The sequence below is a fragment of the Capsicum annuum genome, chromosome 7 (assembly GCF_002878395.1).
Source record: "Capsicum annuum cultivar UCD-10X-F1 chromosome 7, UCD10Xv1.1, whole genome shotgun sequence".
In the NCBI taxonomy this organism is placed as follows: Eukaryota; Viridiplantae; Streptophyta; class Magnoliopsida; order Solanales; family Solanaceae; genus Capsicum; species Capsicum annuum.
This window is the reverse complement of record NC_061117.1, coordinates 27427733-27455267: the sequence shown is the minus strand read 5'-3', so window position 1 is coordinate 27455267 and position 27535 is coordinate 27427733.

Genomic DNA, 27535 nt, shown 5'->3' with positions numbered 1-27535 from the left:
ACTACACAAAAATATAGAAATAACTAAATAAACATAGCAGGTCCTCGATAGATGATGACTCGCCACTGCTGCTATTACTGAAGTGCTAGACTGTCTAAGTACTATCGGGAAACTAAGAGTTCGAACCAATGATATAAGACATCATAGGGAAAAGAAGTGTATGTAGTTAGTACTTTGAATGTATTGGTATATGTGATAAGGACAAGCTGAAATGTATAGGGTACTGTACATGCAAAATAAGGATTAACTGTATAGCATGACATAGCTAAACATGAATGTATGGAAACTAAAATATCTAAGAATGCAATACTAAGCATATATATATATATATACATTTTTGAAATAATCTGTGAACTAAAATACTTAAAATCTGATAACTGAATGACTGGTAATCTGTATGCTTTGGTCATGCAAAACTGAACTGAATTCTGGACTAAATACTGTATTGATACTGTGGGATGTATCATCTAACCTACATTTCCCAATCTGAGCTAATCGGGGTCCAACCTATAACCCCAGTTAGAAGGGTATCAATACTATGGCATGGGTACTAACACCGGCTATGTGGATCCATTAAACTAATATCCCAAAGGACTAAGGAGTCACCTTATACTGGTAGGCAACTCATGTGATATATTTCAACCCTAAACTGGTAGGAAGATATCTCAAAACCTACGCTGGCTACGTAGCTCTATAACTCATGGATTGCTACAAAAGGTCAAACCCTAAACTGTCAGGAATGCCTCCATCCCTAAGTTTGCTCAATACTGAATCCTATTCCAAACTAAATGACATTATTTACTGGACTGATCTAAGCTTAACTAAGCAAACAACTGATCATAACAACTAATTGAATATCAATGCTCATGGTTTATCTGAAATCATTCTAAAGATACTGAAGGTATTGGGAATTCATAACCACCAGAACTAAATAAAAATAACAATGATGACATATAAAACTTTAAAATCCATGATAGAGGACCATTGCTCAAAACCCGACATTTAGATATTTCAGCAAACACATGAGAGTTATGAATTTAAACATGGTAATGGGTAAAGCATGCAAGGACAACATGATTACAATACTAAAATCATGAATTAGGGATTTGAATATGAAGACTTCAATATTCAAAATATGTAATGGCTTATACCATCGAAAATACTTGTACTCATAACTCATAATCAAAATTAATAATAGATTTATGGTGATAATTCAACTTGAACATGTGTAATACCCCATATTTTCATAGCTCAGGTTAGCTCTCTGTACACAAGAATTTTTACATAAAATTTTCAAAATACTTAGAATTTTCTAGCTTAAGACCCATCGTTGTGTAGCAAATTCAGCTAGCTTTTCAACGATATAAAGTTCGCCCAAATTCAGTATCTAGGTGACAAGTTATGGCCCTTTTAGTAAAATAGTATGTCAATTTGAGCATCATTTCATCGCGGAGACATGTAAAAAGGCATTCGTCAGTTTTCAGTGAGACACAACGATTCCAGCACATCACGGTAAAGTCCCAGTTCCCAATTGGCATTTTTCAGTGTGTCAATGTGATAACGGCGCGTCACACCAGAGTGTCATTTCACAATTGTCACTTTCCAGTGAGGCTCCACGATACCTACATGTTGCGCCAAAGTGCATTTTTGCACTCCTTCTTAGACTGCACTAGCCGACAAAATCCAGTGGCTCACCGTGTTGCGGTGAATGCCAAAATCAAGAATTTTAATAATGGAAATTAAAATTATTTCAGGGCCAGTTTGGTCTTTTTTGTGACCCTAATCAGCTTAAACATGGGATTAATACCCTAAATAACCTAATTAGATCATTATTTACTCAATTCTTTTCAAAACAAGATCACTCTCTCTCAAAATAAAAAACCCTAGCCTCCAAGAATCAAGAGCAATTCTCAAGAAAACCACCAAGAAACTTCAAGAACTCATCTTTCCAGGTATGTTAGGTGTTCATTCACGGGTCGCTTACCACCCATGGAGTCCAATAACCCTTTTTAAAAATACAAGTTTTTAGATTTGTGATATCCATGCCTAAATTAGATTGTATTTATGATAATGATGTTGTTTGGATTTCAATCCATGATTAATTACAAGTATTATGAAATTAAGTTAACATATGTGGTCAATTATGAGATTCTTATGTTAAATCCTTGAATTTACAAGTTGAATGTTGTAGCCATGATATTTATGTATGTTTATTATTATGTGAAATAATCTTGCTCCCCAAGTGTTTGTTAGAATGCCTGTGTGAATTGAATAGTGCAATCAAGACAAGTTAGCATGTGTTACCATTCATGTACAAGTTCATGCCTTGAAAGTGTTTGACAAATGTCTGAATAAATGCATCATGAGTAAGTGACTAGCTAGTTGTAAGACCCCGCAAAGTTTCCTCGTAGTCTAATCCATTAGAGCCTATCAAGTGATGCCTAATTTTGCTCATAAAAGACTTAGGAATGGCTTCCAAAGTGAGTAGTGTTTAAATCATATAGAATTTTCCTAATTTTGACTTTTTATTATGTGGGAAATTGAATTATCTTTCCAACGATACCCATTTCATCAAAATCTGACACCAAAAGAGAAAGTTATGGCCGAATTACAGAAAGCGGTTTGAACCGCCCAGGTGCGACGGAAAGGTTTGATGGACCGTCGATCTAGCGACGGGCCGTCGTCCAAACCGTTACAGCGGAGGCAGTGAGTCTACCTTCTGGCCAGGCATAACGGAATAGCCGATGGACCATCGAGCTAGTGACGGACCATCGCTCAAACCGTCGCCGCCAAGACAGTAAGTCCCATTCTGGCCCAGGTGCGACGGTCAGGCCGACGGACCATCGATCCAGCGATGGACCATCAAGCCAGCGACGGACCATCGCATAATACATCGCAGATCCCATTCAGTATTTTTAAGTCATTTTTTAAAAAGGACTTTTTGGTTATTTTTCATCCTTTCCAATATCTAAATACATCTGGCCAAGGCAAAAACACCATATTCTCAAGGCAAAAACACCATATTCTCCTCAAGCATAAAAAATCTAAGGTTTCTCGCAAAAATTACTCTGAAGAACAAGGTCCAAATCTTCCTTCAAGAAATTCAAGAACTCACCATAGAGTTTACAAATTGAGTTAGGATTCAAGACTCCCAAGTCAAAAGCTTCAAGAACCCTCATTCAAGAGTGCAAAAAAGAGTCTCAAGCAAGCTTGTTCATCTACATTCAAAATATAAGGTATATGGGGTTTGAACAAGGGTAACTCTTTTGCCTTTGTGCCCAAAGGCTTATTTTAAATATAAATTTCTACAAATTATGAGATTTTCCATGAAATTGAAGTTAGGGTTTATCCCCATTATTTTTGTTTGCAAGATCTTGAGATTTCCCATGGATTAAAGTTTGAATTACATGATTTTGTTTATATATCCATGCCTATTTTTGAATTTTCCAGATTTTAAGATTATTATGAATGTTTTGTTATCAAGCATAAATTTTGAGATGTTGAAATCATGAGATTCATATTATGAGTTATTTTTCCAATATCTTGATTGATATGATTGTAAGCTTTTTAAGATGATGGTTGAGCATGAAGTTTAAATATGATTTTGATGCATTAAAGCTTTATATTTTGAGTTCTAAGTACAAATGATGAGTTTATAAGGAGATTATGATCTCAAAGTCTTGTTGACAAGTTTTGATAAGTACTTTCAAAAGCTAAGATAGGAATCCACACTACTTATGATTTAAAGCAAGAGAAATATGTTTTGGTCTTCATTATAGACCCTTGAGTTATTTTGAGGTGGATTTCCTAAAAGTTTTGAGCTGAGTATGGGAGTAGTAGTAGCACCGATTTGGGTAGAATTCTAAGGTCTCATACCCCATAGCTACGTGCCATCATAGTTTCAAGATTTATGGGCCCAAGGCCGAGATAGTGATCACTAAAGATGAGCTTCTAATCCGATTGCAAGGATCAAACAGCTCTCCCCAATGTGGGAAAGACATTGGACTCCGTGTAGCTCACATGGTTTATGTCGGTTAGAAGAAACTCCAGATTTCTAAGTGTCACGAGTCTAAAAGAGTTCTAGAGTTCTTAAGTGTTAAAAGTTCCTAAAAGTGCTAAGTCTTTAAGTTTTAAAGAAGTTTTACTCTCTGCAAGATAAAAGCATGAGTTTGAAAGTATTGTTTAAAGCTTCCTTTAGCCTTCAAGTACTGAGAATAAGAGGAGAGTATAGATTTTAAAGTTAAGTATAATGACTCACGAGATTTGTGTTACATGTTTCACTATTTATGATTTATGAGTATTATATTTTAGACTTATTCAAGCCATGTGAGTCATTCCTATTTGCATGTATGATTTCATTAAAGAGTATTGATATTGTTTTATGTAAATGCATACACCCCCATATACTCAGTACATCCTCAAAGTACCGATTCACATATACATCTGTGTGCTATATTTTCTCATAATGTAGGTACAAGTTGTAGCACATACACTATATTCAGTCAATTGTAGCTTCCAGTTAGCAAGAGATGACTCCTTTTGATTCAAGGGCTCGAGTCAGTTAGACAGTTTGAGAACTATTGTCTTTTGTTTATTCAGTCGTATTGAGTTGATATAGTTAGGAGTCATGAGCAGGCTCCTCATAGTCAATACTAATAGAGGTTTCATAGACAGTCAGTAGTATCGATGTATTTTATTTCAGTTTTGTTCGTAAAGATAGAGTTGTAATCTTGTAAACTCAAATTTTGTATTGATCAAGTTCAGAGAATTTTTATTATTTCTGCTGATGTTGTTCAAATTTATGTATTTTATTCAGTTGCTTGTAAGTATGCCAGTAGTAGGGTTATCTTGGGATCACTTGTGACCCTAAACACCGTGTGACGTCTCGGGACCCATTTTTAGGGCATTACACTAGTATGCTTTCGAGATTGTGCCATGTCTTACTATTGATTCTATCGAGTGCTTAGTGTTTTAATACCCAAAATCTAATCGTATACCTAGAATCACAGTAGCTACAGGATAGTTTTACTAATGTCACAAACAGTAGTACTCAGTCAGATACAGAACTCAGTGAACTCAGTCCAGTTGAGTCAGTCAGCACGCTCAGTAACAGTTTAGTCAAGCCTAGTATAGTCTAGTGATCAGTTCAATGTCTATTCAGTTAGGATTAGGATTCAACATCGAGTGAACCTAGGGATGGGGGCTCACCTGCCAGTTGAGGGTATGACCTTTAGTAGTAGTCCCTTAGTTCCAAAACAATGTAGCCAGTATAGGTTGAGATATCAACCTGCCCGTTAAGGGTTGATAAAGTGTTTACCTACCAGTTGAGGGTAATACTGTTCTCATTAGGGAACCTTCCAAATAAGAGTGACTCTTTAGCCTGTTATTACCCATGGCACGGTACTGACACCTTTCTAACTGGGGTTACAAGTTGGACCCCAATCAATTTAGAAAGGGGCATGTTAGTTAGATGATTACCTCCCACAGTTTCAGTTTTAGTCTCAACATAGAACTCAATTCAGTACACAATCAGGACTGTCAGAAATAGCCATCCAATTATCAGTAATTTAGTTATCAGTAATCTCAGATATTAGTTACTCAGTTATCAGAACTCAGTATTCAGTTTCATTATAAGTCTTAGATAGTATATGGGTATATGCACAGTATTGAATAATCAGTGTTTATAGTAGCTTCAGTTATCCATGTACTCTCATTCAGTTATATTCATATCACTCAGTCAGTTATTGTTCATACATATAAACCCATGTATTTCAACCTTACCTCATCTACAATACCAGTACATTCCACGTACTGATCGTATACTCTTCTCTTGTGCTATGATGTATCATATCATAGGTTCAAACGCTCAGGTTCCTGATCGCACTTAGACAAAGTCAGTTAGCAGCAACAGATTCAGTAGTGAGTCCTCATCTATTGAGGATATTATTTATTTCAGTATTTCAGTAGATTTAGAATTTTATTTGTCAGAGTTAGTTGGGGCTTGTCCCATCAACTCCATATTTAGACAGTTTAGTAAAGGATTTCCAGACTAGACTAGTTCAGACAGTATTCAGTTTTTAGATGTTATTATCAGTTGCTATATTTTTTAGTATTTAGATTATGAATCTTATGGAATTTTAGCTTAACTTCTGCATTATTTCAGTATTATTATTCAGCGCTCATAATAGTACTAGTCATGGGTTAGCTTGTGGTTCTTTGAGGTCGTAAGCACTGTGTGATGTCCGAGGTGCAGACTCGGGGCATTACAATATGTAAAAACTCACAATTTAAAACTAAAAGGAGAAGCTTAGACTATATTAGTGAAAGGAACCCATGGATGAACATCACATATACCTCAACTATCGAATTCGTGATGATTCTGTAGATTAGAAACTTGAATTCCTCGATTTCTTGAGAATGGGTTAGGGTTTGTTCTTGAGAAAGGGGGAGGATTTCTTGAGAGGATTTGTGATTAAAATAGCAAATAATGCTCTTTAGGAACCTAAATTTCATTTTATGGACTAATTAGGTGAAGGGAAAAGACCCAAATGCCCTTAAAATGCCAAAAATTAGAAGTTGGCCACGATGTAGGGCGGGGCGCGGGCTTAGAAGCACCAGAATGGAGGGAGTGAAGCGGGTTCTGGCGCGCAGTCTGAAGGGGTGCAGTGAAGTGCATGACGTGGGCTTATGCCAGTGCTTTCACTATTTTGGGCTTCTAAACATTGCCCTTATGCTCATCCAAAAATTTTGAAACCCACTCGAGATGTACTTTTAACATCCCCAATATGAATCAACTTAAAAATCAAATTTTTGAGGTCGGGAAGACCAAAAATAAAATCATCAAAGTTCAGGGGTCTTGGAAATGTCTAAGCCCCCAACATTTAGCGAAAATTTCAAGTTTTTTGGACCCCTTAATATGCAACTAAGAAATGAAATTAGATATGACTTTTATGGGGTATTACATATTAATCCCCCTAGGACCTACACCTTCATGGTGAGCTACACAATTTTCTTTAAGACCAAATTAAAATAGTTGCTCATAAACCAACCAGTAACCCAAGAGTCTTTCATTAAAGCAATTACCAACTTAGTATCATCATACCAAGATGCTTGTAAGCTTATATTACCAAGCCAAACCAATCCATATAATTAAATTGACTCTCAAGTTCTATTTAAAATCCAATCCATGGCAACGAAGCCCATGCCAAACCATATTTATTCATTGATCTTTTAATGCAATGCAATGGTTCAAAAGACAAGTTAAACCATGCAATTATCCATATTCAAAATCAAGTTTATAAAGTGGGTTGAGAATAATGCAATCACTAAGAAATTATTAAAACAATGCACCAATTCAGTCCCATAACCATAAATTAAAGCATGAATAATCAATTTAAAATATGGGGAAATCAATTCAAGTAAACTTAATCAAAATACCTCAACCCAATTTAAAATCCATAATTTAAATAATATGAATATCCAATCAATTTATACCATAATGTAAAACTACAAGTTAGGGATGAGTAATATGCTTGAAATATTGAATAATTTGGAGAGAATTCAAAGTTTAGAGCATGAACAGTGAATTTCTTATAAAACCCTTAAGTTTTCTTGGCTTTTGAGTTAGAGAGAAAAAAGAATGATTTTGATCTTTGAAACTGAAGAAAAAGGATTTATTTTGAGTTTAAAAGTTGTACAAAGGGTAAAAACACCAAAAGGCCCTTACACCAAGTAAAAAAAAATAGATATTTTTAACACAGCAACGTGGCATGCCAGTATCACAGAGGCTAGGCTCCGTTTCACAGTGCTATCGCAGAGCTCCAGCAACGTGGCATGCCATTATCATGGGGGCACATAGCCTCAGAGTTTTAAAATAGCCTCGAACCCCTTTCAAAAGAGTTGAAACTTTCCTAAAACACCATTTTAACACTCCTAAACATAATTCAAGTCAAAAATCCAAATTATGCATGCAGAAGGGTCAAAAATTAATTAATTAAAAATTTGTGGGATATTACACTACTATAGAATATTTGTGGAATGTTTTTCATCTACAGTTGTTCCACTTTCAAAGTTGACCCTGAAGAAGGTAAAGCTTTTATGGACGCTTGTGAGAGTAGTTTTGTGAAATTGGAGGATCGCTTGACTATTGCTCATGTCTTGAAACTTCCTGAAGGTATTAAGGGGTTTTTTATGTATTCTGATGTGTCTTGTGTAGGACTTAGTTGTATTCTGATGCACCAAGAAAGGTTGTAGCTTATGCTTCTGGGAAACTTAAGATTTATGAGAGAAATTATTTGACTTATGATCTTGAGATGGTGGATGTGGTATTTTCATTAAAAATTTGGCATCACTATTTTTGAGAAGTGCATGAGGACATCTACTCGGATCACAGGAGCTTGCAATATGTATTTACCTAGAAGGAATTGAACCTCAAATAGAAAAGGTGACTTGAATTTTAAAGTATTACTACAAAAGTCTGTATTACCACCTATGTAAAGCTAATGTTGTTGTTGATGTTCTTAGCAGGTTGTCCATAAGAAGTCTATCCCACGTTGAGGATGAAAAGAGAGTTTTGGTAAAGGACATTCATCGACTGACGAATTTGAGAGTTAAAATTTTGGACTCCATGGATGGAGGTGTGATTTTCTATGCAGTGTCTAAGTAATCTATCAGGGCTAACGTTAAGGAGAAACAGGTTCTCGATCCCATAATTATGCAAATAGAGAAGGATATAGGCCAACAGAAAGTTATGGCTTTTGAAATTGAGGGAGATAGTATCCTAAGGTATCAAGAAAGATTGTATGTTCCCAATGTAGATAGGCTGCGAGAAAGGATTTTTTTCAAAGCTCATGTCCATGTATATGGTTTATCCTGGTTCAATAAAAATATATCATGATTTGAAGGATATGTAGTGGTGGAATAACATAAAAAGAGATGTTGGTAATTTTGTTGCCAAATGTTTAAACTGTCAGTAGGTCAAGGTTGAACATTTGAGATCATGCGCCACCTCTTAAGAGATAGCCTTACCTATGTGGAAGTGAGAGATGATTAACATAGATTTTATTACTAGTCTTCCACAATCCCAAAACTAGTATGATTCTATTTGTGTCACTATTGATACAATGACTAAGTCCATGTATTTTCTGTCCATAAGGACTAATTATTCAAGAGAGAATTATGCAAAGTTATACATTTAGGAGATAGTTCAATTGTATGGGGCCCTAGAGTCTATCATATCTAATCGAGGTACATAGTTTTCTTCTCTATTTTGACAGTCTTTTCAGAAAGGGTTGGGGATTTAAGAAAAACTTAGCACCACTTTCCACCCTTAAATAGATGGGCTAATAGAGTGTACTATTTAGACTTTAGAAGATATGCTAAGGGCTTGTGTGATTGACTTTAAAGGTAATTGGGTGGATCACTCACCGCTTATTGAGTTTGCATATCAGAATAGTTATCATTTAAGCATACAAATGGCACCTTTTGAAGCCCTTTATAATGGAAGGTATAGGTCTCCGATTTGGATGGTATGAGGTGGGTAAGACAAAGTTGTTTGGGCCTACTCTTGTGCATCAAGTATTGGAGAAATTCAAGGTTATTCTATAAAGACTTAGGACCGCTTAAAGTCGCCAAAAGTCTTATACGAATGCGAGATGGTGGGAGATAGAATTTGAGGTTGGCGATTGGGTGTTCATAAAAGTCTCTCCGATGAAAGGAGTTATGAGGTTTGGAAAAAGGGGGAAGCTCAATTCTTGCTATATTGGTCCATATCAGTTTTTAAACAGATTTAGGAATGTTGTTTATGAATTAGACTTACTAGCTAGCTTAGCATCGGTTTATTCTGTGTTTCATGTGTCCATCCTCAAGAAATGTCTAGGTGACCCTTCCTTGGTGGTGCCTGTAGAAGATATTGGGGTGAAGGATTCTTTGTTTTATGAAGAAGTTCTTATCAAAATTCTTGACAGTCAAATTTGGAAGTAAAAACCAAGGAGATAGCTTCGGTAAAGGTGCTATGAAGGAACCAAAGGTTGGTAGAAGCTACTTGGGAACTAGAGGAGGACATGAAAGCTAGATATCCCTTCTTGTTTCCATCTTCAGATAAGGTTGCTTCAAATATGAATCCTACATTTTCTTTAAATCTATTTGATTTCATGCATTAGGTTCTTCTATATTCTTCATTGTGCTAAAAGTGTCCTAAGTTCTCATTCGGGGACGAATGATCCCAAGGGAGAGGATAATGTAACACCCTTAAAATTTTTGAACCTTTGTGTTCCCAATGTTGTATAAAATGCAAGTAACTATGAAAACAAACTTTATTTATTTATAGTAGTAGAAATGATTTATATATGTATTAAAGCTTCAGGTAACTCCAAACACTTGGCCAAGTTGAAACCTCCCGTACCGATTGATTTCTCATAAAGTGTATTGATATAGTAAAATTCAAATTATAATAAATCCTAGAATATATAGTATGTTTTAGATCCAAAGCAAACAAATGATATATAATTAAATTATCTTTCCAAAGCATCTAGTTTTGTCTTAATCCGATGTCAGAGTAAAAAGTTATGAACATTTTATTAAGGCCTTTCAAGTGGTCTGACTATCTACGACCCTAACCTATGGGCCGTAGGTTCAACCTAAGGGGCCGTCGGTTGAGGCTGTAAGTAGGATTCCGAGAGCTGAAAAAGGGTCTGATTCCTAAAACACTACCTACGTTTCTTAAGTACAACGTACGGGGCCATAGTTTAAAGTCGTAGGTAGATCCTGAGAGCTGAAAAATAAGGTCTGATTCCCATGACCTTACCTACGGCCAGTTGGTTAAACCTATGATCCATATATTAAGCAGTGGGAACTTATTTTTTGAAAATTTTTCTGGGTAAACTTAGGGTCATTTGGTCATTTTTCTTATAAGGTCCGACCCTTATATGCTTAAAACCCTTGTTGAACACTGAGTTGCGATCTTTCTTAAAAGAAATATGTTAGAAACTCTTCCTTATCCCCCAAAACATTATAAGAGGCAAGAGCACCTAGGGTTCCAGATTCAAGACTCAGATTCAAACACTTCATCAAAAAGACATGTTGAACACTCCTTACTCTAAGTACTACTATATTTTGTCGATTTATTTAGTAATTATGTGTGCTTTAATGACTATTTGAGACTAGGGTTAAGGAGATTATTTGTGAAAAACTTTATATTGATTTCTCTTCTTATTTTATGGGTTTTCTAAGAATTATTAATGGATTTTGAGATGTAATATGTTCTATAAAAAATGGTGAAGTTGTTAACATGAATTCACAACCTTTAAGGAGTTTTCAAGATGAAAATATGATCCTCAATTTACTTCAAAAACTTGGTTTTTCTTCATGGGGATTATAATTTCTTACACTGTGTTTTGAATAAGGTATGAGATGAAAGAATTAAAGGCAAATGAAATTTTAAAAACACTTGGGCGTTATGCTTATGAACTTTAAAGATGAATTTGGGTGTCTAAAACATTATATGAAAATGGTTTGGCATGTTATGAATGACTTGCAAGTCTTGTTATGACGATAACAATATGGAAATGCCTTAATAAAAGACTCCATGGATAATAATGTGTGTAAAATTGGTTAATTGTGCCTTAAAGGGAATTATGTAGCTTTAGCATAAAGGCATACATCCTCATGACCAACGTCCAAAGCCTACGTTTTGCCAGCATAGGGATGTTGTACCGTAATTAGACAACGAATGGTGTCCTTAACATGAGGATAATATGGTGAATCTAGTCTATTGGTGATTTTAGTCTAAGCTCGGTACGTGTGGCAAACATAGATGAGGCCCTGCCATTTGGGGAGTACCGAACCTATACATACCTTGTGTTACTGGATGACGGTGAAAAGCTACGTAGTTCAGGATTAAACTTTAAATGGTTATGTCTTTATGTCTCATGTCCCCAATACCCTACTTTATTATTATTATTATGGATGCTTAAATAAGTTATGACTTTCCTTATAAAATATTTAATTCTCTTTTCCTGGGTTGCATCCCAGTACTCGTGGTACTGACCGTCCTCGGATGCTACATCATTTCATGATGTAGGTTTGGAGGCACTTTTTCGTATTCTGTGCAGCACTAGGGTATTCATATTCTTGCTTGGACAACTATTGAGAAGTGGTGAGCCCTCCATCAACCAAAAGACAGTGTTACTTTTCAATTATATTTTTGTTTCAGCATTTTATGCTTTTTATGGTATAGTCAGGGGTAATGTCCCGACTTAGGATTTATTCTTAAATTTAGAGGCTTTGTAGATAGGTGTTCCGTAATTGTTTCAATTTGATTTTTATGATGTGGATATTTCTTTATTCAAATGTTGAACCCTTTTTATTATATGGTCTTATTTTCAAAACTTTAAGTATGACTATGCTTATGATATGATGCTAAGGGGTAATCTCAGTCTTTCATTGGTTTGGGATGCCCATCACGACCAAAGCCTTGGTTCGGATCGTGACAGAAAGAAAGAGCCAAACTATTTTCAACACTACCAAACTCTTAGGCTGTAAACATGACTCAAATGCGTTAACTCAAAATCAAGATATTTATCAAAGTGTACATAGACACAGATTTCTTTGAGAATTTACTCTTTGACTTTGAAGGCATGGAACGTACTTGGGAGTTTAGAAGATAAGTAAGACTTTCTCTTCTTTCCCTAGAGATGAAACATGGACTAGGAGAGGAAGTGTTAACACTTAATGGCTGGAGTAGAGTAACGTCTCAATTATGTAGAGGGGAAACATGTAATCAAGGTAAAATGTGGTCATGCACAAGCCTAAATCTAAAAAAAAAAAAAAAAAGAATCTTAGTGAAACTATGACTAGTCTTTGCTTAACAACCCACCATCTCCATCTTAGATTAAAGTTAATAATTTTTAAACTGCAACTATTCACATTTACTAGACCGTCTTCACTAAATCCATGGAATCAACCTCATATCAAAAGTTCAATACTAACCATATATAGTTCTCTCAATTTTTCTTCGTAGGAACACCCTAGAAAACTACCTTAGCATCTTTCACACAATGCAATACTAGTTGACTGGCTACCCATATTCTACTTGTGACTTCAAAATTCCATGCTACAAATTATACTAACTATTTTAGGCACACACTACCTTCCTTTCCATTCTAAGGTTCTTATTCACCTCTAAGTTTAACTACAATCTCCCTATCTTGCCTAGAGGTTTCTTCTACCACACTCTAACCACTTAATTTTCACCAACACCTTATCAAACATACATAAATTAGATCCCCAAAATCAAATTACTATTCCATACTACTCACTCGTCTGGGTTCTACAAAAACTCACATCAAGTAGTAGGGGTCTGGAAATACTAACTTCACTATACGCAAGAAAATTTGAGACATTTGTTCCTAGATGCCTAAAGTTCATCTAGCGTTGAAGACATTTGTCCATCTCTTGATAATTCGATACATTTTCTTACTATTTTATTCTCTTTTCACTCTTTTCCATTCAAAGTTGTAACGAGTTTTGAATTAACCCACAACTCGTGTCACTTCTCACAAATGGGTTTTCTCCCTCTTTACTTTTTTTGTATGCAGTGGGGTTTAGAATAAATCCGCATTCCATCTCGCTTAAACTCACACTAGTAAATTGATTTGTCCTTCAATAGAAATTTAGGCCTATGAATATTTAAAAAAAAAAAAGAAATAATTAATTTGATAATTATAAGATACCATAACGTAACACCTTAACAGTGCAAATTGAAAGTAAAATCCCACCTCAAAAAACATGTGTCCATAGTAGAAGATCTGGTGCACAAATTATATCGTACTAACAAATTCCAGAATTATCACATTTCAAAAGGTGTGATATAGTCATGTAGACAACTTATCCTGATATATATATATTTGTGGCTATTTCCATGACTCAAATTCATGATATGCTATAAATTAAAAGTGCAAAACTTTCATTTACCCTATACTTAATTATTATTAGGGGAAGAATAATCAAGTCTTCTTCCTTAACCATTCGGGCAAACCAGGAGTTGATTCGTGCCTACAACCACATAATGTCGATTGTGGTGAACCAGACAAATTCAATCCCTTGGTGGTGTTATCTTGCATAGTAGAGTAACCCATTTTACGAGTGATAAAATCATCTTCATCACTTACAGTCTCCGTTGAGCCAACTACAGACTCAACAGGAGAACTACTCGGGTCCGAGTGAGGATCAAAATGGTTAAACCTATAAGCAAACTCACTCTGAAAATCATTTTTGGCTTCACCAACAGAGTAATGGGTCTTCTTAAAATCCATCTAAGTGTCATCATTAGTAAGAAACTGTGGTGGTAACCAAAATTCACAATCATCCAAATCTTTCTCCACATTAAATCTCCCAAAAACTGCACTAAGTGAACTACTACAAGTGCCATGAAAAGGAAAAGTTGTTGCTGGTTTTTGAAAGGAAAAATTGTCAGGACCAAAATAATCCGGTTTTATGTAGAAGCTAGCAAAGCAAACCTCGAAAGACGCTACATAAGAAGATATACAAGAAATACACCAAAAGAGACATAATAATTTAATGTGATTCAGTCAATCGACCTACATCCACAAAAGAAGATGAGCAATCCACGATATAAAAGAGAGTAAAAACTGTTAAGAGAGACAACTTCACATAATTCACTCAGAATGAAAGAGGTTCACACACAAATGATACCGCAACACTTATCTCTCAAAAGTCTCCCCCAAACAATACTCTCACACTCCTTGGACTACATTGTAGATGCTATCAAACTAGATGAAAGGATCCTCTATTTATAGAGTATACAATCTATTCCTATACAAACAAGAATTATCCAAGTATGGAGAATATGTTTTCCTTTTCCTAAAAGGAAACCCAATTATAATACCTAAAGGAAAATCAAATTATGGTAAGAAATCCGGGACAAACACTCAATAATTCTCCCCCTTGTTCTAAATTTCTGACAAAATAAATTTACTCCTCCTTCTTCACGTAGTCTTTAACAAGTTCAATCCCTATCTCCAATATCACCTCCATTAAATTTTTGTCTCTACACAGAGGAACACTCTGATAAAATTTTTCAAACCAAAATCTTCATTATCGTCAAATCGATTACGACTAGAACTGAACCCACTAAGATAAACACCATTTTAACCTCACTCTGATATCACTTATTAGGACCTAAATAATGAGGTGTCATGTGGAAGTTAGCAAAGCAAACCTCGAAAGACTCCACATAAGAAGATAAATAAGAAATACACCAAAAAAGATAATAATTTAACGTGATTCAGTCAATCGACTTACATCCAAAAAAGGAAATGAGCAATCCACTATATAAAAGAGAGTATAAACTGTCAAGAGAGACAACCTCACACAATTCACTCATAATAAAAGAGGTTAACACAAGTGATACTACAGCACTTGTGTCTTACAAAGTCTCCCCCCAAACAATACTCTCAACCCCCTAGGACTGCATTGTGGATGCTACCAAACTAGAAACTCCTACAAGTGCCATGAAAAGGAAAAGTTGTTGCTGGTTTCTGAAAGGAAAATTATGGCTACAATAGTTAAATAGGGTCCAACAAAAAAAGGTCCAAAGTAGAGGAATTTAAAGGAGGAAGAGTGATACAGAGAGAATGAAAGGTAAGACGGTAGCTATTTGTTTTTTTTTATGAGACCGGTAAGAAATTTATTGACCGAGCAAAAGACATGAGGCACCCTTGAGTCCTGCACGGTCACTCAACTTATACTTAACTTAAAATGTTTTGGATAAATTATGTTTGTAGGTCCTGATTCACTCATTTTTATTGTACCGATAATATCTGTTTATACCTCTTAATTTATGCTAGTGAAAATTACTTTTAGGAGGATCTCCAAGGCTCATAATTGCATCCTCAAATTATTTTAAATGCCTCGGAAAGATGCGTACTCCGCATTCTAAATCGAAACAAGTACATTAAATGTGCCTAAAGTTTTTCTAGTGTTAAAAGACATTTGTTTGTCTCTTGACGATTACCAAAAATCGCAATCATCCAAATCTTTCTCCATATTAAATCTCCCAAAAATAACACGAAGAAAACTCAACACTTATAAACAAAGAGATAAGTGGGATGAAAAGATAAAGTTGTTGCTAGTTTTTGAAAGGAAAATTATGGCTACAACAATTAAAAAGGGTCCCACAAATAAAGGTCCAAAGTAGAGGAATTTGAAGGTGGAAACAGTGATGTGGAGAGAATGAAAGGTAAGACGGTAGCTATTTGTTTTTTTTTTTTCCAAAGTGTTGCATGCATGAGTTGCATGTTGTGTTTTATAACACAACTATAATCTAATTGCTTGTCAACTAAATATGGATTTAACACAACAACTAAGTACGACATTAACTTAAAAATTATCTCACCTAAATTTCAAAATCAATCTAATTAACATTATTCAAAACAACAAACAAATTATAAATAAAGACGTATAGCATAAACTTCATATAAATAAGGGAAAAGGCTCAAATATGCCATTGAACTGTTAGAAATGATTCATCTATGCTATCCGTTAAAAGTTTGGCTCGTTTTTACCATTGTCATTACAAAACATGCTCATTTATGCCATTATTCTTTAACGGTGATTTTGTAAAATCACCTTTTCTATGTGGACTCCTGTTAGAGGTGCACATCACCAAATTAGACCCAATAAAAGTATTACTCATTTAAAAAAGACTCATTTTAAATAACATAACCATATTCCATCATATTCTGTCCTATATCAATCAAATTCAATAACTGACTTTTTTTATAAAAGGAATATTTGAAAATACAATGGAAATCGTATATAAAAAAAATGCAAATATTGCTCTGTTGTGGGGGAGGGGGGTGTTGATTTTGATGAAATTGAAAACTGCAAGTGTTGTGACTATTTTGCATATTGTTCATATCATTGATGAATTATTATTCAATATATCAGTAGTGTATATTGTGTAATTAATGAGATGTGCATGGCCTAATGGCTTCTATAGAGCCTATATGTTGAAGTTTAGTCAACACAAGTTTGTTTCTATGAACAACTTGGCTTATGCCTAAACCAGTCAACCGGGTCGGTTCGGTTCAAACTAGAATCGGCCCGGTAAGTTTAACTGGTTTGTGGGTTGGTCTGATCCCAGCCCAACAGTAAACACTCCCCAAACAGCCCGTGACCGGCCCACATAGCCTAGAACCAGTTTGAATCGGTTTGGACCGGTTCATCCTGGCTCACTTCGATAAATGGGCCCGTTACCAGTCCGAAATGTAAAAAAAAAAATTAAATTCGAATTTACATGTTTTTTCAAATATATATTATATATATACACCTATATAAATTTAAAATACGTTAAACAATAAACATATAACATATATACATTACATATTATACTACTTTAGAAAACATATACACATGTATACAATAAATATATACCACTTTAAGTTTAGACTTTAGTCTATATAGAAAAGATATACACATATATACATGCAATATAATTTATATACTACTTAACAAACTACATGAAATAATATACATACAACATATATACATTACATATATACTACTTTAGAAAACATATACACATGTATACATTCATATATACTACTTTAGTCTATAAAAAATATATACACACATATGCAGAATATATACTACTTAAAATACCACTTGAAAGTTGAAACATATATACATTACATGTTATAGTACTTTAGAAAATATGCACACATATATATGTACAAGATTACAATGTATACTACTTAATATAATAATATTGAAGTTTTGAACATATATTTAAAAATTCTCATACACCACTTAAAACATAAACTTATAGTATTTTTATATGTCAATATTACTTGTCTAAGTAATATTTGCAAACATTATTTTTATTTCTTATTATATGTATATATGTTTGTTATATTTATTACTCAGTGTAAAGTTTGATAGTAATATATTAAAAGTATTTAAATCAAACTAGACATTTAATTTAAATGAAAAAAATAAGTAAGGAGTGAATGAATGTTGTATTTTATTGATTGCAAAATGATCCAAAACTTAGAAGTTGCATGATTGGAGAATCTACAAATTTTGTATCATTTTTCCAACTCATGCATGTTAATATTAACGGGAACTATCATAGGAAAGTCAAAATCAATGAGAGCAAAACCATGCATTGGACTTGATTGTGCTGAGTTCTCCCTTGAAGTTATAATTTCTTCAAGATTTTTTTTGTCTACCGGCTCCAGCTCCATTCCTTGCTTTATTTGTTCCACTCTAATCCAATCTCTAAGGCAAGCTAGAACAATCATAGCATTGCTTCTCGATAAGTATCGGCTATCTCCAAGCTATTATCGTTCCTAACTAAAAGCGCTCTTCGATGCAACAGTTGACATTGGAACATTCAATATATCTCTAGCTAATCTTGAAAGCCTAAGATATTGTCTTTCATTATTCTTCCACCAATTCAGCATGTTGATCCTTGCTCTACGATCCTTTATCGGTTGTCGAAGATAATACTTAAGTTCTTTCCGAGAATGTGTTCTGTGTGATGAATACTACTCCCTGCCTCAAACATTTAAATAAAAATTGTAATCAGGATAACTACGATGTGTCTACCTTTTAGAAGATGATCGCTCCTTGGGAGCTTGAGGAGCGACAGTTACGACTTCATCAAGTAAATCGGCATAATGGTTATATAATGCTTCCACATAATTGTTCGCATCACACATAGCCATAAACAAAGAAGGTTCTTTTTCAGGCTTTATCTCTAAACCATTATAAATAATACAACTAAATTCGAACATAGTAAATTGGGGGAAGCGGAAAAAATATTTTTTAAATTTAGCAATCATAGCAGTAATAGCTTCTTTTAACCTTTTAATGCTTATATTCTTTAAGCAAACGAGAAATGTCGGTTAAATAAGCTAAAATATTTCAAACAATAGGATAATAAGCACCATAAAATTCAACGATAGCTATATAATTTTTTTCAAAAATTTAACAAGATCAGAATCATGTAGCATACACTCAAGAAAAGAACCAAAATATAGATTAAAAGTCATTATACTATGAACTTTATAAGTAAGATAAGTTTTTAAATGATTATAAGAAGCATTCCATCTAGTATCACATTCTACAAGCATAAATATCGGTCTAAGTCCATTTTTCTCACATTTAGCATTAAATTCTCTCACTTTACATTTTTTATTATTTTCTTGAATAAAGCCAATAGCAAGCCGAAACTTTTCAATATAAAGCTCAAAAAATTCAAGACCATCACTCACTATTAAATTATATATATGAAAATAACACTTAACATAAAATATTTCAGGTAACGGCGGAGAAAGTTCAACTTTTAATAAGTCAATACCAATCTTATTGTTAGATGCATTATCAAAAGCAATATATAAAACTTTTATTTCAATACCATAATATTTTGTAACTTTAGAAATAGATTCAAAAATAATTTTTCTAGTGTGTCTACGATCTTCATCATACAAAAATGCTAGAATACGTTTTTGCATAATAAAATTACTGTAGCATCCCGTATTATTCTTAGCTCAGTTCAGGTTCTAGTTGCATGCATAAGAGGATAAAGGCTTGAAAATTTCAATAAATGTTGGTGGCTTAGTCATTTTTAAAGCTTCTAAACATGGAGGATTTTTAATTTGGTCTTTTCGATCATTTAGGGAGGTAAGGAGGATGTCTCGGAAAAGACTCACATTTTTTGGATAGGGTTTAGGTCATGTTTGGATCACGAAAGCAGAGGATTATTGCGATAAGCCCATGACACAGTGTTATTTCCATCGTCATGCAGACCACATCGTGGTGAGGGAAATGAATTACCGCGATAAGGCTACATCTAGGTAAGTTTGTTCTGTCCAGTTTCAAATTTAAATGCCTGAGGGGCAATTAGGTCTTTTCTCCCTCAACCAAATCATTCATAACACGAATTAGGGTATCATTTAGGGTATTATTTATCCTTCTTCTCCAAATCCCTCTTAATAAAACCCTCTTCTCTTCCCCGAGAACATAAATTCAATTCCTTTTTCCCTAAGAAATAAGAATTCAAGTTCTCCAAGTTCAAGAACCTTCAAGAAAGCATCAAGATTGGTGTTTCTCTTTTAGTTTAAAGGCTTAAGGTATGTGGGATGTTCATTCATGGGTTTTCTTTCACCCATGAAGCCTAAAAACTCTTTTTTCTATTAAAGATTGAATTTTTCTATCATTATTGTATTTTGTATTGCTTAAGATGGGTTTAATTCATGTTTCCATGGTAATTTAAATGCAGCTCAGTCCATGTATGATCCCATGTAAGATTTTGAATTCCTCATGCTATGAATTTGAGTTTCCCATGCTTTCTTCAAGTGAATTAATGATTCTTAGAAAGCATTTCCATGTTAAATTCATGATCCCCACATGTTTGATGAAATGTCTATGATTATGGGTTTTGAACCATGATCCTTTACTACACTTTTAAGCTTGTTATTACATTCAGTGATTATTCAGTATTGGTAGGTTATGAACACCCGATACCTACATGTTTTACATGATTTTTAGATTTTCAAGTATGATTTAGTTAAACCATGATTATTACTATTTATTTTGTTATTATGATCATAATGAGCACTATCAATCATGAAACAATCTTCAGTTAAACTCAGTCCAATTTTAGTTCCAGTATCAGTTCAGTTGGGAGTAGGTTTTAGCACTAAGCAAATAATGGGTGGTGGCTTCCCCATCAGTTAGGTAGAGTCGTTAGTAGAAGTCCCTGTATTCCAAAACTATATAGTCAGCGTAGGATATAAGAAGTAACCCATCAGTTTAGGCTTGACGTCCTCTCAGGGGTCACCCATCAGTTTAGGCTTGACACCCTGGTCTTTTGGGACACTAGATTAGTGGATCCCATAGCCAGTGTTAGTTCCCGTGGCACGATACTGACACTTTTCCAACTGGAGTTATAGGATGGACCCTAATTAGCTCAGATTGGGCATGTCAGTTAGATGATACCTCTCATAGTCTCAGTACAGTATTCAGTGTATTTTCAGTTCAGTTTTGCTTGACTAAGTACACAGAATTTCAGATATTCAATTTTATAGCTTTCAATCTTTCAGATTATAGATTTATCTAAGAAATATAATAGATATAAACTTAGTCTTACATTATCAGATATTACAGTTCTCATGCATTCGTGTTCAGTTATCTTATGCTATTCAGTTAGTTCTTATTTTATATGAACAGTAACCCATGCATATCAGCCTATCCTCATCTCATATACCAGTACATTCAAAGTACTGAACGCATACTCTTCTTTGTGCTATGATGTCTTATATCATAGGTTTGGATGTATAGTTTCTCGACTGCAGTTAGACAACTCAACTAATCCAGCAGCCGTAGTGGTGATTCTTCATCCATCGAGGACATGTTATAATTATTTAGTTATTTCAGTATTTCATTTTATTCAGTCAATCAGAGTTAGTTGGGGGTCTGTCCTATCAAATCCTCAGTCATTTTAGAGACTTTCAGATATTTAGATAGTTAGTTAGACAGTTACTCAGTTTTATTAGTCTTATCAAATGTTTCAAACTTATGATTCATTCGTATTTTCAATATTCAGACTTTATGGCTTTATCAGTTATTTTCCGCACATGTCCATTATTATTATTATTATTTTATTTAGTGCTCTGATCAGGTACCAGCACATGTGTTAGTTGTGGTCACTTGTGATTGTAAGTACCGTTGTCGCGACTAGGGGGTAGCCTCTGGTCATGACAAAACTTGGTATCAGGGCCTTGGGTTTGTAAGTATCCTAAAAAGTCTGAAAGCCGCATTGAGTAGAGTCTTGTGCATGGGTGTGAAACGTGCCCCACTAATGGAAAAAAGACTATAAATCTTTTAGGAAAAGTTTCCCTTCTTTCAGTACTCATGTCGTGCGAATGTGCATGAGATTTATTTAAACTCTCTTTTTCACTTATTCTTCATTCTATTTACAAAAATTGCCTCCCTAAAGAAACAACGGAAGAAGGAACAGGAACCAGCTGCACCATCGCTTGTTCAGGAAGATCCCCTGAATAAGCATGTCTCTCACGCCAAATTCAGAGCTGCTTTCACTACCTTAGATCACTCAGTAGCTGCTCAAAAAAATTATTATGTTATTTCTCCAGCTAATACAGCGGCAAATACGGCTACATCTAGTATTTGGGATTTTACCTAAATGAATCCCTCTTTATTTTTGGGATCCAAGTCTGAAGAGAATCCGCAGGAGTTTCTTGATATGGTTTAGAAAGTGACAGATATCATGGTGTCACTTTGAGTAAGAGTATGGAGTTGGCTGCAAGCCAATTGTAGGATATAGCTCACACCTGGTATAAGCAGTGGAAGGAGGATAAGGGTGTCGAGGTAGAGACTCTAGAGTGGGAGGAGTTTGCCATGGCTTTCTTAGACTAGTTCTTTCCTTTATAGTTGAGGGAAGCTAAGGTGCAGAAGTTCATCAATTTGAAGCAAGTTAATATGAGTGTGAAGGAATACTCACTTAAGTTTACTAAGTTGGTGAGGTTTTCTCCTTCGATGGTGGCTGATAATAGGTCTAGAATGAGTAAGTTTATTTTTGGTGTATCTGATAGTGTGGTCAAGGAATGTTGGACTGCTATGTTGATTAAGGATATGGACCTATCTAGGTTTATGGTTCATACTCAGGAGATAAAGAAAAAAAAGCTTAAGGAAAAAGAGAGAGAGAGAGAGAATAAGAGGACCAGAACACGTAGTTTTAACTTTCTCAGATAAGGTCAGAGGGTGGAAATCATTCTCAGTTTCGTTAGAATTTCTCAGCCCAGCTCCATATTCAGCTAGTGTGCCATTGCCAAAGTTCAGGAATGACATTTGGGATAGAGCGCCAGACTTTAAGTCTCGGGGTAGTGTGAACAGTGATCGTACTAATCCGCTCTGTGGAAAGTGTGATATGAATCATCAGGGTATGTGCTAGGCTAGTAGCGATATGTATTTTAGATGGGGCAAGCCAGGCCACAGGATCCGAGAGTGTATGGTGATGGCACATAGGGACAAAAATGATCGCTAACAGGGCCAAAATACTTCTTTAGTAGCACCAGCAGGTCATCCGACCCAACAGGGCACTACTTCCAGTGCTATTAGCGAGTAGCACCAAAATAGACTATATGCACTCCAGTCCCGACATGATCAGTAAATTTCACCTGATGTAGGCACGGGTAAGTTATAGGTTTTTCATCTTCATATGTATATTTTATTAGACCCCAAAACTTCACTTTTTTTTGTAACACCTATATAGCTGTCAATTTTAGTGTTAGTGCAGAAACATTAATAGAGCATTTCTCAGTGTATACCCTAGCGAGTAAATCTATTATAGCCAGACGAGTATACAGAAATTTCCCGGCTATAATATATCAGGAAATTACTACAGTAGATCTGTAGAGTTAGAGATGACTAATTTTGATATCATCTTCGACATGAATTTGCTTCATTCGTGCTATGGCTCAGTGGATTGTAGAAATAAAGTTGTTCATTTTCAGTTTCCCAATGAACTAGTAATTGAATAGAGGGGTAGTACTTCAGTGCTTAGAGGTCAATTTGTTTCTTATCTTAAGGTAAGAAAAATGTTATCTAAGGGGTGCATGGACCATCCTATTGAGTCAAAGACTTTTGTTATGAAAATCCCAGTCTTAATTCATTTTTAGTAGTAAGGGAATTTCCCGATGTGTTCCATGAACACCCCCCAGAGTTTCTCCCAAAAGGGAAATTAAATTTGGAATTGATCTCCTTCTAGATAGCCAGCCTATCTCTATTCTACCCTATAAAATGGCTCCATCTGAGCTTAGGGAATTGAAAGAACAGTTAAAGGATCTCTTAGATAAGGGATTCATTAGGCCCAGTGTTTCCCCATGGGGTACTCCAGTCTTGTTCATGCATAAGAAAGACTGTTCTCTTAGAATGTGCATCAATTATCGTAAGTTAAACAAAGTCACGATTAATAATAAATATCCACTCCCAGGATTAAGGACTTGTTCGACCAATTTTAGGGTGCCAGTTATTTCTCTAAGATAGGCCTCAGATCCGACTATCATCAGCTTAGAGGCAGAGAATGTGACATTCCGAAGACAGCCTTCAGAACTTGGTATGGTTATTTCAATTTCCTAGTTATATCTTTTGGACTAATAAATGCCCCTGCAAATTTCATCGACTTGATGAACAGAGTGTTCTAACAATACTTGGATATGTTTGTCATAGTCTTCATTGACAGTATCTTTGTCTATTCTCGTAGTGAGAATGATCATGCAGACCATCTGAGGATTGTATTGCAGACCCTTAAAGCTCATCAGTTGTTCGCCAAATTCAGTAAGTGGGAATTTTATATAAGATCAATATATTTTCTTGGCCATATTATTTTCGATGATGGCATTAGAGTTAACCCTCAAAAGATCGAAGCAGTGAGAAACTGACCCAAACCCATCTCTTTATCAGATATCAGGAGTTTCTTGGGTTTAGCTAGCTATTACAAACGGTTTGTCGAAGGTTTCTCTTTTATTGCACCCCTCATGTCTCGATTGACTTAGAAGAAAGTTAAATTTTAGTGGTTAGATTCATATGAGAAGAGTTTCCAGGAGTTGGAGATTTGAATCACCTTAGCTCTATTCCTGACCTTTCTAGATGGGTTAAAGGGATTCATAGTTTACTATGATGTTTCCATAGTTTGTCTTGGTTGTGTATTGATGCAAAGATGTATGGTCATAGCCGCCGCTTCAAGATAGCTTAAACCCTATGAAAAGAATTATCGTACCCATGATCTTAATTTGGCAACTGTTGTTTTTGCCTTGAAAATTTGGAGGCACTATCTTTATGGGGTTCATGTTGATGTGTTCACGGATCACAAAAGTTTGCAGTATGTGTTCTCGCAAAAATATTTAAATCTTCGTCTGAGAAGGTGGCTTGAGTTGTTAAAAAATTATGACATGAGTGTGTTGTATCACCTAGGCAAGGACAATGTAGTGGCAGATTCCCTTAATAGATTGTCTATGGGTAGCGTTGCTCATGTTGAGGAGGATAAAAAGAAGTTAGTCCAGGAGGTTCATCAGCTTGCTAGATTAGGTATTCAGTTTGTTGATTCAATTGAAGGTAGTATATGGGTTCAGAATGGTTTGAAATCTTCTTTGGTTGCCGAAGTACTGAAAAAGCAAGATAGGGATCCTATTTTGGTTAGGTTGAAGGAAACAGTTCGAGATCAAAAAGTAAAGGTTTTCTCCCAAGGGGGAGATGGTGTGCTTCGTTGTCAAGGAAGTTATGTGTTCCATGTTTTGATGGTTTAAGGCATTAGATTTTGGTAGAGGCATATGGTGCGCGGTATCCCATTCATCCAGGAGCTACTAAGATGTACCGTGACTTACGGTAAATCAATTGGTGAAATGGTATGAATAAGGATATTGCAGAATTTGTAGCTAAGTATTCAAATTATCAGCATGTTAAAGTTGAGCACCAGAGACCTAGTGGTGCATTTCAGGAGTTCAGCATTCCCACTTGGAATTGGGAAGTGGTGAACATGGATTTTATGATGGGTTTGCCTCGTACTCGTCGTCAATATGATTCGATATGGGTCATTGCGGATAGAATGACTAAATCAGCCTATTTCTTGCTAGTTCATACCTCGTATTTAGATGGGGATTATTCCAGGCTTTATATTAGAGAGTTGTATAAGTTGTATGGAGTTCCATTATCTATTATATTAGATAGAGGTACCCAGTTTACCTCTCACTTTTGGAAAGCTTTTCAAAAGGGTCTTAGTACCCAAGTTCATCTCAATGTATCTTTTCATCCTCGAATAGATGGTCAGGCAGAGATGACCATTCAGACCTTAGAGAACATGTTGAGAGCATGTGTTATTGATTTTAAAGGTAGTTGGGATGACCACTTACCTTTTATTAAGTTGGCCTATAATAATAGCTATCGCTCCAGTATACAGATGGCTCCATTTAAGTCTCTCTATGTGAGAAGATGTAGATATCCTATTGGTTGGTTTGAGGCGGGTTAGGCTACTTTAATAAGGCCAAATTTGGTGTACGATGTGAGAAGAAAGTTCAGTTGATTAAGGAGAGGCTGAAGACAGGACAAAGTCATCAGAACTCTTATGCAGATGTGAGGAGGAGAGATCTTGAGTTTGATGTTGGTAACTTAGTCTATTTGAAAATCTCACCCATGAAGGGAGTGAAGATATTTGACAAGAAGGTAAATATCAGTCGTCGATATATTGGCCCTTATAGAATTTTGAACCATTTTGGGAAGGTAGCTTATGAGCTAGAGTTGTCTATAGATTTGGCATCAGTTCATTCCGTGTTTCATGTTTCTTTGTTAAAGAAGTGTATTGGTGATTCAACTATTGTTATTCCTTTAGAAAGTACAGGTGTTCAGGATAACCTTTCTTTCAAAGAAGTTCCAGTTGAGATCTTAGATCATCAGATTCGTAGATTAAGGAACAAAGAAGTTCCCTTGGTTAAAGTTCTATGGCTGAATCATTCCGTTGAGGGAGCTACTTAGGAAGCAGAAGCAGATATGCGTACCAGGTACCCTCATATTTTCTCCGCAAAATTAGACTCAGCTTGAGGTAATAGTTTTTCTTTGATTGACTCTTTTCTATTCATAGTTCTAGCTATATAACTATTCTCTTATCATTGCATACATACACAAAATCAGTTCAGTTCATGTATCATGTTTCAGGCTCAGTTAAGTAATAAAGTTTCCAGTCATGCATGTTCAGTATATGATCTCAGTTACCTTAGTTCAGTACTATCAATCAAACCAGTCTTATTTAAGAACGAGTGTTCCCAAGGGGGAGATATTGTAATACCCCATATTATTCTTAGCTCAGTTTAGCTTCTAGTTATATGCATAAGGGGCTTAAGGCCTGAAAATTTCGCTAAGTATTGGATACTTAGTCATTTTTAAGGCTCCTAAACTTGGAGGATTTTTAACTTGGTCTTCCCAACCGTTCAGGGATGTAAGGATTATGTCTCAGAGAAGTTTCAATTTTTTTTGGACGAGGTTTGGATCATGAACCAAAGGATTATCGCAATAAACCCGCGACGCGATGTTATTCCTATCATCATGCAGCCCACATCGCGGTGAGGGAAATGAACTACCGTGATAAGGCCGCATCGCGGTAAGCTTATTCCGTCCAGTTTTGAATTTAAATGTCTGAGGGGCAATTTGGTCTTTTCCTCCTCAACCCAATCATTCATAACACGAATTGGGACATCATTTAGGGCATTATTTGCCCTTCTTCTCCAAATCCCTCTCAAGAAAACCCTCCCCACTTCCCTAAGAACACAAATTCAATTCCTTTCTCCCATGAAATCAAGAATTCAAGTTTCCCAAGTTCAAGAACCTTCAAGAAAGCATCAATATTGGTGTTTCTCTTCTAAGATAAAGGTTTAAGGTATGTGGGACGTTTATTCGTGGGTTTTTTTCATCCATGGAGCCAAAAACCCTCTTTTCGATTAAA